General features: G+C 38.0%; 1 protein-coding gene and 1 pseudogene across 1 annotated transcript in view; one reads left to right on the top strand and one right to left on the bottom strand.

Moving 5' to 3' along the window:
- The window catches only part of MARCHF11 (membrane associated ring-CH-type finger 11), a 155374-nt gene that overhangs the window by 125853 nt on the left and 15927 nt on the right, over nt 1-13594 (top strand). The gene's annotated exons all lie outside the window — the stretch shown is intronic.
- Nucleotides 7911-8670, bottom strand: LOC122735449 (annotated as a pseudogene).

Below are 13594 nucleotides of genomic sequence, written 5' to 3'. Positions count from 1 at the left end.
TTAGGGATTAAAGCAAAATCAAGTGTGCTTTTAATCAGTAAACAAGCATTGAATGTGGAAAGGATTATCTTACATTTAGTGTCTCTCCATATGCTCATTTTAATCTGCCGGCTTCCAAATCTTAAAGAAATATGGAGAAGTGGGAGAAGCTTGCAAGGAGAGGCACAAAGACACCTTTAAAGAGGTAGGAAAGTAATATTTGTCTGGCAGAAGGTTAAACCAGAGTTATTCAGAGAAAAAATGGCAAGAAAATTGAAACCACAACCTCTGTCTCATATGTATTCACATGATATATGTACTTGTAAAATATTTTGTTAAAATAGCTGATTATTATCATTTATTATTGTTTGTTGTTGAGTCATTTCAGTCATGTCCTATTCTCCATAATCCCATATGAGGTTTTCTTGGCAAAGATACTGGAGTGGTTTGCCATTTCTTCAGCCCATTTTACACTTGAGGAACTGAGGCAAACAGGATTAAGTGACTTGCTCAGAGTATAGCTACTAAGTGTCTGAGGCTATTCACAGCACCACGTAGCAGCCTTAATTATATTATATGGAATAATTTTTTGAAAGTTGTGAAACATAAGAAAACCTGCCATGAACCATGAAGCCTGTTGCTTTTTAATATTCTAGCAATATCTCCAAAGTTAATATAGAAGTTGTCTGACAAGTTATTTTTCAGTTTTGGGGGTTGGTTTTTTTTTGTTTTTTGTTTTTTTGCAGGGCAGTTGGGGTTAAGTGACTTGCCCAGGGTCATACAGGTAGTAAATGTTAAGTGTCTGAGGCCACATTTGAACTCAGGTACTCCTGAATCCAGGGCTGGTGCTCTATCCACTGTGCCACCTAGCTGCCCCTATTTTTCATTTTTACTGAGTAGGAGACAAGTACAAATGAGCTTCAACTTCAACATTAGGGACTTAGGTCATCTGTAAGTAAAAACTTTTTGACAATGAAGGCTATCAGAGAAGTTACAGAGTGAAGTTAAACCTGATTCTTTGGAGGTCATGGGGGGAAATGGAATGCTATCTGTTTATGTTGGCGTGGGAAACAATGAAGTTCCATCTGAAGGCTGAAGAAAGGGCATTAATTAGCCTCCTAAAGGCTTCCTTTCAAGCTCTGATTCTTTACATATATGAAAGATACTGTTCAAACCATCCAGCTAGCCATCAATGAGTTATCAATCGTTAGTGCCAAATAGTTAATATAGTTAATAATTTCTTTAAAAAGGCAGCTATTTGGGTAGGAATTTGGTTATATATTTTCAAAATGGACACATTCTGGTTGTTGAGGACTTTGTTAAATATTTGATGACATGTCTGTTCACCTTTTCCATCGTTTGACTTTCTCTTGATATTAATTTATTGGTGGAAGTGTCAAGGATCTAGATATTACGGGATTGAAATAGATAGGTGGATAGATTGATAAATGGATAAATGGCTCAATAAACTGTTATCTGGTTCCTATAAATGGGTTTGCATTTTCTAAATGGCAATGGAACTGTGCGTTCCAAGAGAAATGATTAAAGGAAGAATGAGCTCAACAGTTTCTGGAGAAGGGTATTCAAGGTTAGAGAGTAATTGCAAGGAGGTAGAGGAGAGATAATCCATAAAAGGCAGCAGGCCTGTACAGCAGATGGCCTTTTTCTGTTCCTAACGTTTCTTGTGATACTTCTGTGGATTAGGTTCAAATTCAATCTCTGAGCTATTTCTATAGCTCACTACTTTATCAACTGTACTTCACCACTAGAATAATGGAAATGCAAAGAAATATAATTTTATATTATATTTTGGAGGCTCTTTTTAATATTTTAATAGGTGGCATTCAGACTATGGTCATGCACAAAGAAAACCAATAGAAAAGATTTAAATCACTGCAAACATTGCAATTCAGTGGCAGTAATCTGGAAAGAAGCAATAACCCAAACCTCTTGTGCTGGATTCCTTTTAAGAAGAGTTGTACTATGTACAAATGAAGATTAGCAAATTGAGGAATAAATTGAAGTGAAAATACAGGCTTGGAGGTATGGTAACACTTTTAGTCCAAGGTTTGGTTTTTAACATCCTATTTGTCACGTGCTAAAGAAGAAACTACCATTAGACATGATTTAAGTAGCAAAGCATTTTGCCACAGGAGGAATGTATTTGTGATATTATTCAATTCAGTAAATTTAGCAAGCATCATTAAATACCTACTATAAGCAAGGGCACTGTGTCCTAGTCACTGGGCCTTAAGAGTTAAAAATGAAAAACCATCCTTGCTCACAAAGATCTTGTTCTACTGGGGGTAAGCGGGGAGAGGTAAAGAGAAGGGAAACATCATGGACAAAGCTAAGTAAATATGAGGTAATATGAGGAGGGAGAAAGCATTAACAGTTTTGATGACCAGGAAATGCTTCCTGGTTCACCTGATTAAAGCCTTGAAAGAGGCTAATAATTCTAAGAGGCTTAGATTAAAAAGTGCCTACATCCCAGGTATGGAATACAGAGATGAGAATTAGTAGAGTGTAGTTAGGAAACAATTGCCAGTCAGTTTGGCAGGAACATTGATTTCACACGGGGGGATAATATGACATAAGCCTGGAAAAGCTGGTTGGAACCAGATTGTGTAGATCTTTGAATGCCAGGCTGAGGAATTTGTAGCTCTGGAGGTATAGCTATGTATGTAGGTACTTTTTTTTAAAAAGATGACCTGGGCCTTAGAAAAACATGTTGTTAGCTATGTGTAGGATAGAAAGTGGAGAAACAAGTAGCTGGGAGACCAATGTTGAGACTGTTGTAGTTGTCAAGGTCATGGTATTTTAAAGTTGGTGGATATAAGAGGATGGATGAGAGAGAAGTTGTGGAGACTTGTGAAGACTTGGCCACTGATTGGTTGTAGGAGTTCAGGGTGAAGGAAGAGTCAAAGGTAGATTTGGAAGAGGGAAGAAAATGAATTTTCTTGGGAACATGTTGAGCTTGAAATGTCAATGCAACATTCAGATGGAGTTATCAAGTTGGCTATACAGAATAGGTGCTCAAGAGAGAAATGGCAGGGGAGGGGGAGCAGCTAGGTAGCGCAGTGGATAAAGCACTGGCTCTGGATTCAGGAGGACCTGAGTTCAATTCCAGCTGCAAACACTTGACACTTACTAGCTGTGTGACCCTGGGCAAGTTGCTTAACTCTCATTGCCCTGCAAAAGAAATAGCAGAGAGAGAGAGAGAGAGAGAGAGAGAGAGAGAGAGAGAGAGAGAGAGAGAGAGAGATGGGGCTACATGAGACCATCAAAGGAGACCTTGGAGGACACCAATGCTTAGGGGACAACAGGACATCAAATTGATGATGGACTATAGATAGACTGAGGTGGAGCTTTAAGACAATTAAGTCCAATTAAATAAATATTGATTAACTGCCCACTATGTGCTAAGCACCGTGAAAAGTGCTGGGGGTACAAAAAGAAGTAAAAGACAGTCCTTGCTTTCAAGGGGCTTACAATCTAATAGGGGAGAAAACATGCAAATGTATATGTATATGTATGCATACATGCATACATACATATTTACACATGTACATGCATACATAGCGATATCTAGGATAAATAGGAAATCATTAAAAGAAGGAAAGAATTGGAATTAAGAAGGGTTATGGAAAAATTTGTGTTGAAGGTGGGATTTTATTTAGGAGGTAAAGCCAGTTAGTAGTCAAAGTAGAGCATTCCAGCCATGGGGGACCCCTACTTACTTGTAGAACAGCCAGAAGGACCAGTGTCACTAGATCAAAGCATACATATTGGGGAACAAGATGTAAAAAAACTGGAAAGTGGGGCAGCTAGGTGGCGCAGTGGATAGAGCACCTGCCCTGGAGTCAGGAGTACCTGAGTTCAAATCTGACCTCAGACACTTGACACTTACTAGCTGTGTGACCCTGGGCAAGTCACTTAACCCCAGTTGCCTCACTAAAAACAAAACAAAACAAAACAGACTGGAAAGTAGGAGGGGACTAGTTTATGAAGTGTTTTGAATGCCAAACAGTGCATTTTGTATTTGCTCCTAGAGGCAATAGCAAGCCACTGTAATTGTATTGAGTAAGGGAGCAACATAATCAGACCAGCATTTTAGGAAAATCACTTCGTGTCTGAATGGAGAATAGACTGGAGTGGGGAGAGACTTGAGACAGGAAGACCCACTAGCAGGCTTTGCAGTAATCAAGGAAAGAGGTGATGAAGGCCTGCACCAGTGTAGTGTCAGTGTAAGAGTAGTGTCAGAAGGGAGGCATTTTAGAGAGATGTTATAAAGGTACAATCAGTGGACCTTGGGAATAGATTGTGCATGGAGGTTGAGAAATACTGAGAAATCCCAGAAGATTCCTAGATTGTAAGCTTGAGGGACTGAGAGGATGGGGTTGTCGTCTATAATCATAGGAAAGGTAGCAGGTGGGGAGGATTTAGGGGGAAAGATGAGTTTGGTTTTGGAATTGTGTTTAAAATGTCCACTGGACATCTAGTTCAAGATGTCTGAAAGACATTTGGAGATAACAGATTGGAAGTCAGCAGAGATGTTAGGACAGGAAAGGTTGATTTAAGAATCATCAGCATAAAGATAATCATTAATCTATTGGAACTGATGAGATCAAATGAAGTAGTATGGAGGGGGGAGAGAAGACCCAGGACAGAACGGTGGACACCTATGGTTAGAGGGCATGATCTGGAGGGGGGAGTCCAGCAAACGAAAAAGAGAAGGAGCAATCACATTTATAGGCTGAGAACCAGGATAAAATGGTTTCCCTAAAGCCTAGAGAGATGAGAGAATGATCAACAGCATCAAGGAGAATGAGGTTTGGATTTGGCAATAAAGAGATTGGAGATATCAATTTCAGTGTTGTGATAAGGCTGGAAGCCAGATTGTAAGGGGCTGAGAAGAGAGTGAGAGGAACAAAGTGTAGGCACTTATGGCAGACAGTATTTTCAAGGAGTTTACCTAGAAAGAGCAGAAGAGAAATTGGATGATACTTAGGGATCGAAGAATCAAGTAAGAATTCTTTTTCAGGATTGGGGAGAGAGGGGCATTGTAGGCATTGTAGGCAGTAGCAAATGAGCCAGTAGAGAGGGAGATATTGAAAATAAGTGAAACAGAGGGGGCAGTCTTTTGGAGGAGATGGGATGAAATTGGATCACTTGAACAAGTGGAGAGGTTAGCTTTGGTAAGGAGTAAGGCTACTTCATGTTAAACAGGGGTAAAGGAGGAAAGAGTGACAGAAGGCATTTAAGCGATAGGAGATGAAGAAGAGGGGAAAAAGAGGGAGTTCACAGTGAATGGTCTAAATTTTTTCAGTAAAATAGGAGGCAAGTTTCTTAGCTGAGAGAATGAGGGTAATTTTCTCCACCTTTGTTCAGCATCACATATGCAGGTACAAAGGTGATGGATTGTGGGAGTTATCTAAGGCTGAGGCTGGGCTGGGAATAACCAGCAGTATGATAGAGGACAGGGAATATGGAGGACAGTATGAAGAGAGGACAGGGAGAAGTTGAATTGATTCACCAAGGAGTCAAGATGGGAAGAGGAGAGAGTGGTTAGTGTAGGGGAGATGACCTGGGAGAGACCTGAGAAGATCAAAGGACTGGAGATCAGGGTGAGGATGAAGAGTAGGATTATGTCAGGGAAGGCAGAGGAAGAGGTGAAAAGTCATCAGATTATGGTCAGATAAGGGGATTTCATGGAGGAGGAGAACCAGGAGAGAGCAATAACAGAGAGAGGATCCAAGAGGAGTTAAATTGTGTCAAAAGCTGCCAAGAGGGCAAATAGCATGAGGACTAACATGGGCTACTGAATTTCACAGTGAAAAGATTAGTTAGAAACAGAATATTATTTCAGCATTTACTTGATGCAGTGGTGGTTACTATAGATGTATGCACACATACATAATATACATATGAATTATATATACATATGTGTATATATTAAGTGCAAATACAAATACTGTTTGGTGAACTGCTTTGAAGCAGTCTTAAATTTATCTAGTCCTTTTTGCAGTTAATGAATAAAATGGCATATTGATTCAGGAGCAACAGCTATGAAATAAGGATAATGCTGTTTGATCCTTCCCTAATTAATGTCATAATTAATGTCTGGAAAATGTTTTGATTCTCCCTAAGACACTGAGAAAGAATAATTATTGTTATAAAATTAAATATCTTGGATTAAAATTTTGAAAAAAAAATAGTGGCTTAAAATGTATCTTATTGTTGATTCATGTAATATTACTTTGCTGGTTTTCTTTAAGAATTTCTAAAAATTGGGGCAGCTAGGTGGGGCAGTGGATCTCTATCTAGCTGTGTGACCCTAGGCAAGTCACTTAATCCCAATTGCCTATCCAAAAAAAAAAAAAGAATTTCTAAAAGTAATGTTTTGCATTAAATCACTTTATGACCACAAGACTTGCCAGATGTGTTCAGCCTCATGGCTCAACAAAGATATGTTGGGGAAACATAGTTTTTATCCTTGAAATATCTCTCAAAGGTTAGAGAGCTGTTCCACAAACATCTTTTTTTGAAATCATTAGTTGCTTTTTAATTTTTTTCAAAATTCAATTTTATTTCCAGTTCCAAATTCTTTCCTTTCTACTCTCTCTCCCCTGCCTATTGAGAAATCAAGAAAAACAAGTCCCTTTACAAATATGTATAGTTATGAAAAACAGATTCTTCCATTAGCTTCTTTTTTCTTTTTTTGCAGGGTAATGAGGGTTAAGTGACTTGCCCAGGGTCACACAGCAGCTAGTAAGTATCAAGTGGCTAAGGCCGGATTTGAACTCAGGTACTCCTGAATCCAAGACTGGTGCTTTATCCACTGTGCCACCTAGCTGCCCCCAACATGTTTCATTTTTAATGAAAAATAACCTTTATTTAGAGTACAAAACTATAGATGAATTAATGCCATTTGCTTCTGTGACTTCTAAAAACATTTGTGACAAAAACCGTAATGCTACTAAAACTTTCCAAATAAATATTCCAACAGGAAATAGCCATTGATGGTTTGTCAGTGTCAGTGACATAATGCACTATTTTGAAGTAAAAATCATTCACTTTCAATTCTGCAGTGAAAATCTTGCCCATATTAATCTTTAACCCAGTTTCAATGGATATAAAAATAGCCTATTTGAGTCAGATTTATTCAATGCAAAACCAAGTAATCATGATAGATTTTTTCTTTTTACAAATAGGCTCAGAACATCTTGTCAACTCATAAAAGCAGTTATTAACTATGCCTTGTTATGGTGTCTAATATAAAGGTACTCTGCTTAAAAATAAAAATAAGAGTGTTTGTGGCCTAATAGAAACAGTTCAAGCTATTCATAACATGCTAAATTAATGTCTCATCTCAAAGATCTAAAGATTGCACGTGGGAGAGAAATATTATTTGATTGCCCAGTACAAGCTGTGGTTATTTTAAACATGGACAAGAATCCCTAGCATAGGGAATCCTTTTCTAGGCAATTAGTCAACTAAAGCAAAGTTTGCTACTCACGATTTATAAAGGACCACTGCTTTTCCCCACTGTCTATGACTCTAGAAAATAAACTGTACCTCAGTTGTTACTTATTTAAACTTATGTATTTACAGATATATTTTGTGCCTGAAATAGAAAAAAATGACAAAGTAATTTATTTTTGAGATCCATTTAACATGAAATTATGCAAATAAAATTTGTATAGATCCAAAACCACATTTGTCCTAACAGATGGCAAAGACAAAATAAAAACAAACAAACCAAAAATCAAAATCGGCATCTACATACAATTGGACACAGTTGTGTCATGTACACAAATGTCTTTTGCAAAATAGTCATCTTGGATGAATAGAAGACCACTCTTCATTCATTGTTGTCATTCTTCAAGATAAGTTGCTCTAGCATTTGCACCTGTTTCTCCATGTACTTCTTAATATGGCTGGTAATTGTTTGGTGATTCCCACCCCCTCAGGATGCTTCGTCATACATGCTTTGTTGACCTCAGCCACGAGCCCTAGTGCCACCTTGGCCACCAGCCACAGTGGCCCTCTCTTCTTTAGGTTGTTCCTCTTGGTGCTCTGTATGCCTCTTGGAGCTGGGCAACTTTGATTTCACACTTCCCAGAAACAATTTGATGATAGCTGTTTTCTAATAAATTCTTTACTGGTTCTTTGTCTGTGAATGTGATCAAACAGATTCCTCTTTCATTTGTTATTGTTGTCCATAGGAAGTTCAATATCCTCAATTTCTCCAAATACTCCAAAATATTCTTTGATTTCATCTTCAGATATATTTGGGTTCAGTCCACCCACGAATACTTTTTTGAGGGGCACTTTTCCTTTTAAAACATTAACCCTTTGCCGGGGTGGGGGGTGTCTCTCATCCTGCCATTCAGTTTGTATTCTTTGAGTTCCAGGACCTTTTCAACACTAGCAGCATGCTTGAAAAGCACAAATCCAAATCCTCTGGGCTTTCCATGATCTCTTTTAATTGTGTAGTCTACAACCTGTCTTAAATGAGAGAGATACTGAGATCTTTCTTGCTTAGCTGTCTAATAGACATTTATCATCATCCTGCTGGTTCCTGCTCTTGTTGATTTTGGAGCCGTCAGCAAACTCCTCCATGTTGCAGTACTCATCCATGTCCTCCATGGCAGTAGGCATGTCAGCCAGGGACAGGTGGCAATGAGAAGGAGTCACAACAATGGCATGTTATATAGACCTGGATTTGAAATGGCAGAAGAAGAGAGCATCATATATTTTAATGAGCAGTCTGAGTATATCACTTCTCATCATGAGTCCTTTGGAACTGTGGTTGGTGGTTGTATTGATCAGTGTTTCTAAGTCTTTCAAAGCAGTTTGTCCTTACAATATTATTATTATTATTATATAAACGATTCTCCTTGTTCCACTTACTCCATTCTATATCAGTTCACACAAGTTTCCCAGATGTTTCGGAAAGTATCCTCTTCACCATTTCTTACATTTCAATAGTATTCCATCCTATTCATTTAACATAACTTGTTTAATTATTCCCCAATTGATGGGCATCTCCTTATTTTCCAATTCTATTCTACCACAAAAAGAGTTGCAATAAATATTTTTGTAAGTATGGATTCTTTTCCTTTTTCTTTGAGGCAGATACCTAATAGTGGCATTGCTGGGTCAAAGGGTATGCACAATTGAAAAGCTTTTTTGGGTGTAGTTCCTAATTACTTTCAAGAATGGATGGACCAATTCACAGCTCCACCAACAATGCAGTCCTGGTCTGTTTTTCCATAGTCCCTCTAGCAATAGTAATTATCCCTTTTTTTGCTGGGGGGGGGAGGAGGTGTCAATTTAAATAATCTTATTAGGGTGAGGTAGTACCTCAGAGTTGTCTAATTTACAATTTAATTTAATTTAATTTAATATAATCAGTAGTGATTTAGAGCAATGATATCAAACTCAAATAGAAATGAGGGGCCACTAAACCCTGATGAAGATCCCTATAGGTTGACAATCAACTTAGAAAACCACATATTAACATTGCTGTTGCATTTTACATGTTTTTAAACATATTTCTCAATTATGTTTTAATCTGCTTCAGGTTACACTTAGGCCATGAGTTTGGCATCTCTAATTTGGAGCATTTTTTTCATACGGATATTTACAACTTTGATATTTTTCTCTGAAAACTGCCTATTCATATCTTTTGACCATTTATCAGCTATGGAATTCCTCTTCATCCTATACATTTAACTCATTTCTCTATGTAATTTAGAAATGAAAGATTTATTAGAGAAACTTGATGCAAACATTTCCCCCCAATTTTCTGTTTCTCTAGTTGTTAGTTACATTGGTTTTGTTTGTGAAAAAATTTATAAAATTTTATTTTAATCAAAAGTGTCCATTTTACCTCCTGTGAACCTCTCTATTGTTTGGTCACGACCTCTTCCTCTATCCATAAATGTAAGTGGTAATCTCTTCCATGCTTCTCCAATTTGTTTATGATAACTCCACGAACATCTCAATTTCCTTTGGAAATCTCTTGTGGCTCTATCTCCTTTATCTCAACTGTTTCTTTACATTATTTATATTTCAGTGTATGCCATGTGGTATATGAGACCAAGAGTTAGCAGACACGAGTTTTATTTCCTGATCCATCACTTACTAGGAGTGTGAACTTGTGTAAGTCATTTTGTGCTTTGTGCCCGAGTTCTTTGTCTATAAAAAGATGGGGTTGGAATAAATGATCTCTTCTCGCACCACATTTCTTTGACTCCATGAGAACTCTTGGGAGGAATGAGTTTTCTGCATTTACAAGCTGCTTTTTAAATTTGTCCTAAACTGACCTTATTTAAGCTTCCAGGAGGGTCCCATTGTTAGTGCCCTCTGGAATTTAGTGAGCCGAGACGTCTTCATTTTATTTCCAGTCTTCACAGTTGTTTTAGACTTTGATCATATCTTCTCCTAGACTTCTTTTGAGACCCAAGAGCTATATGTTTTTTCACATCTTTATACTGCATTCCCTCAATCATTTTAGTTGCCTTTTTCTATTTCTCAGATAGCTTTCTGAAGATGCAGTGGCCACAGTTGCACACAGCATTCCAGATACAGACATACCATAGTTTTTTTTACAGGGATAGAATACTCTTTGTCTAGGAAACAGGCTAGCCAAGAACAGCTAGGCTGAAGCCAGAAGGGCTGGCAACCTTCTTTCTCCAATCCATCTCCTTTACCTACCTTCTCCATTTATGTTGGGTTCCTTCTTCTGGGGTTGCCTGTCTTCCATAAGGAACTAAGCTCTCCAGTGTTCCAATTTCACCTTCACCTACGTTTCTTGAGGAATGGTTCCACTTGGGGCTCTTATTTAAGGCATTCTGTTCCATTGAGTGAGTGGGGGGAAAGTAAAAAGCTACCCAGAATGCAAAAATGAATCAGGTATGGAGAAGGAAGGTTTATTCTGTTATGGAAAAGGAGTGATAAGCAGTAACAAATCATAGACTGATCATAATCAGTTAGCAGGTTAATATATGAGCTTCCTTTGGACATTTACACCAGGGCTATTCATTTGCTGTTTTCTGTATCACTTCTATTAAATATGCCCTGATGAATCCCAAGGGGACTCTTTTATTTTTTTGGTGGTTTCTCTCTGTGGGCAACTCTTTTTTATCTTGGTGGGTCTGCTGCTACCACTGTTGCCATTTTTGCTGAATCTGATCTGGTGATTGATTGCCTTGGGTGGGGGAAGATGTGAGATACCTTTTGAGACTCATAGTGTTCTAAAGGAAGGGAAGAGAAGACACAAACAAGAAGCAGCTCCATCCCAGTCACACAGGCTGGCACAGGAGACCAGGCACTCATAGGCTGGAGGGATCCTCCCTCAGAGCTCAGAGAGTTGTCTTTATAATTTGAGGTCAGCAGGAACAAGAAATCTGAAGAGTAGGAATGACCTCTTTGGCATATCCTCAGAATTACAGTTCTGCCATCAATGAAAAATGCCCTCATTTTTTTGCCTCATAGAGGGTATCTATACCTGTTCAGAAGAAGGAGGGCAAGGATGCCACACTTGTTTTTATTTTCAGGGCCCTTTTTAATGTAGGCCAAAGATTTTTTTTTGTTTGTCTTTGTTTTTTGTCTTAATTTTAGTACCACAGTGGACCAGAGTCTTCAAGAAGCGATCTCCGACTTTTCTAGGTCACAATCTGTGGTTCATATATATTTTCTAATCTTTAAGTATCTCATAACTTGCTAACACTGGGATTCTTTTCTATCCCCTCACACAGAAATACACACAATCTGGGGCTTAAATTGTGTTAAAAATGTCAGATAACTAAATGAGAAAGATATTCAAAGATAAAAGAGTTGTTCTTCAATGAAATTTGATAATGATGTGTTTATGAGGTTAAAAGTAGTCTTTTAAACTCTGGGCATTGATGTCCAAAAGAGCAAGAAATATTTTAGCATTAAAGTCTGTGATGATTTAGTTTAATTAGTTAGAGAAGAAACTTGATGAGTCCTAAGTTAAATTCCCTGTGAAAGAAGGAAGAAAGATAAGAAACAAATATTTATCATGTGCCTGGCACTGTGCCAAGTGCTTTACAAATATTATCACATTTGGTCCTTACAACAACTCCTGGGTGTTAGGTGCTATTATTATCCTCATTTTAAGGTTAAGGAAACTGAGGCAGAAGCTAAGTATTTTTCCCAGGATCATACAATTGTATTTGAACTCTGGTCTTCCTGACTTCAGGCCCAGTATTCTATTAAATGCTCTATCTAGCTGCCGCTAAGCATTTAGTTTCACCTTGTTTCGTAGACACATACTATCCTCTGACTTTGATCAGCCATTCAAGTATGGCTAGATCAATAACCATTACCATTTGAAAAGTAATAATACAATTGAATTAATTAGTGTAGACAGTGAAATAGATAATTCATGTCCTTATGAGGTCTTTTTATGACTGGAATATATCATTTTTAAGCGCATAATACTATTACCTGGGGCTTATGAAATAAGTCCCAGTAGCTGGCTATCATTATAAGCAAGGTGACCACTTCAGTAGGAACTTGCTGATTTTTCTCACTCCAACCTTAGTTGAGTTTTTGTTCAATTCCTCCAATTTTCAAAGCATCAGTACCAGCGAAAGAGTAACAGCAGCAAAATCTTGCTTTCAACTCCTATGTTGGAGGGAAGTTTCCCAGAAGTCCATATAAAAGGGCAGCAGTTCTCCCTTAGTATGCCATTGCTTGCCTAGTCTTCTCCATTAATCCAGCTTAAATTGATTGGATATTCAGTTCATTTAGTTAAGATGAAAAAGTATAAATAATTATGGACTTTGAAGCTAAAGGTAGAAAGGAAATTAGGCCTGAGAATGAAACTTTGTGTGACCTTGTAGATTTGAAAAAACCTGAAGGTATTCTGTTCAATTTAACAAACATTTGTTAAATCCTTACTATGTGCAAGGCATTTGTACCTTGGAGATATAAAGATAAAAGTCCAATAGCCCTCCCCCTGAAGGTGCTCGCATTCTCTGGTACTGGCATAAGCAATACATTTGAAGGGAGAGAAAGCAGAAGTGATTGGCCGTTTCACATAAAGATGGATGTTTGCAACTAAGATTATCTGTGTTTTCAGAGCTTCGTAGAATTCAGACTTGGGTGAGAGGGAGATCGGTTTGATACTTAATCCTAATCAGCCAGGAGTTTATTAAACATTTACTATGGGGGCATCTAGGTGGCGCAGTGGATAAAGCACCGGCCCTGGAGTCAAGAGTACCTGAGTTCAAATCTGGCCTCAGACACTTAACACTTACTAGCTGTGTGACCCTGGGCAAGTCACTTAACCCCAATTGCCTCACTAAAAAAAAAAAACAAAAAACCAAAAAAACATTTACTATGTACCAGTCACTGGTTAGACGTTGGAGATACAAAGACATAAGCAAAATAGGCTCTGTCCTTGAGGAACTTATAATTACACTGGGGAGCTAGATGGGAAGCATCTACACAAAGAAGAAAATTTTAGAAGACATGCCAAGTACTTTTAATTTGGTGATAAAGAAGGAGCACTCTGCAAAGGTGCAAAGGTGAGAGATGAAATATTGTGGACAAGCATTAGCCAGTAGAATAGTTT

The sequence above is a fragment of the Dromiciops gliroides genome, chromosome 1 (genome assembly GCF_019393635.1).
Source record: "Dromiciops gliroides isolate mDroGli1 chromosome 1, mDroGli1.pri, whole genome shotgun sequence".
NCBI lineage: Eukaryota > Metazoa > Chordata > Mammalia > Microbiotheria > Microbiotheriidae > Dromiciops > Dromiciops gliroides.
The sequence above is the reverse complement of the archived record's forward strand: the minus strand, read 5'-3'. Positions and strand labels throughout refer to the sequence as shown.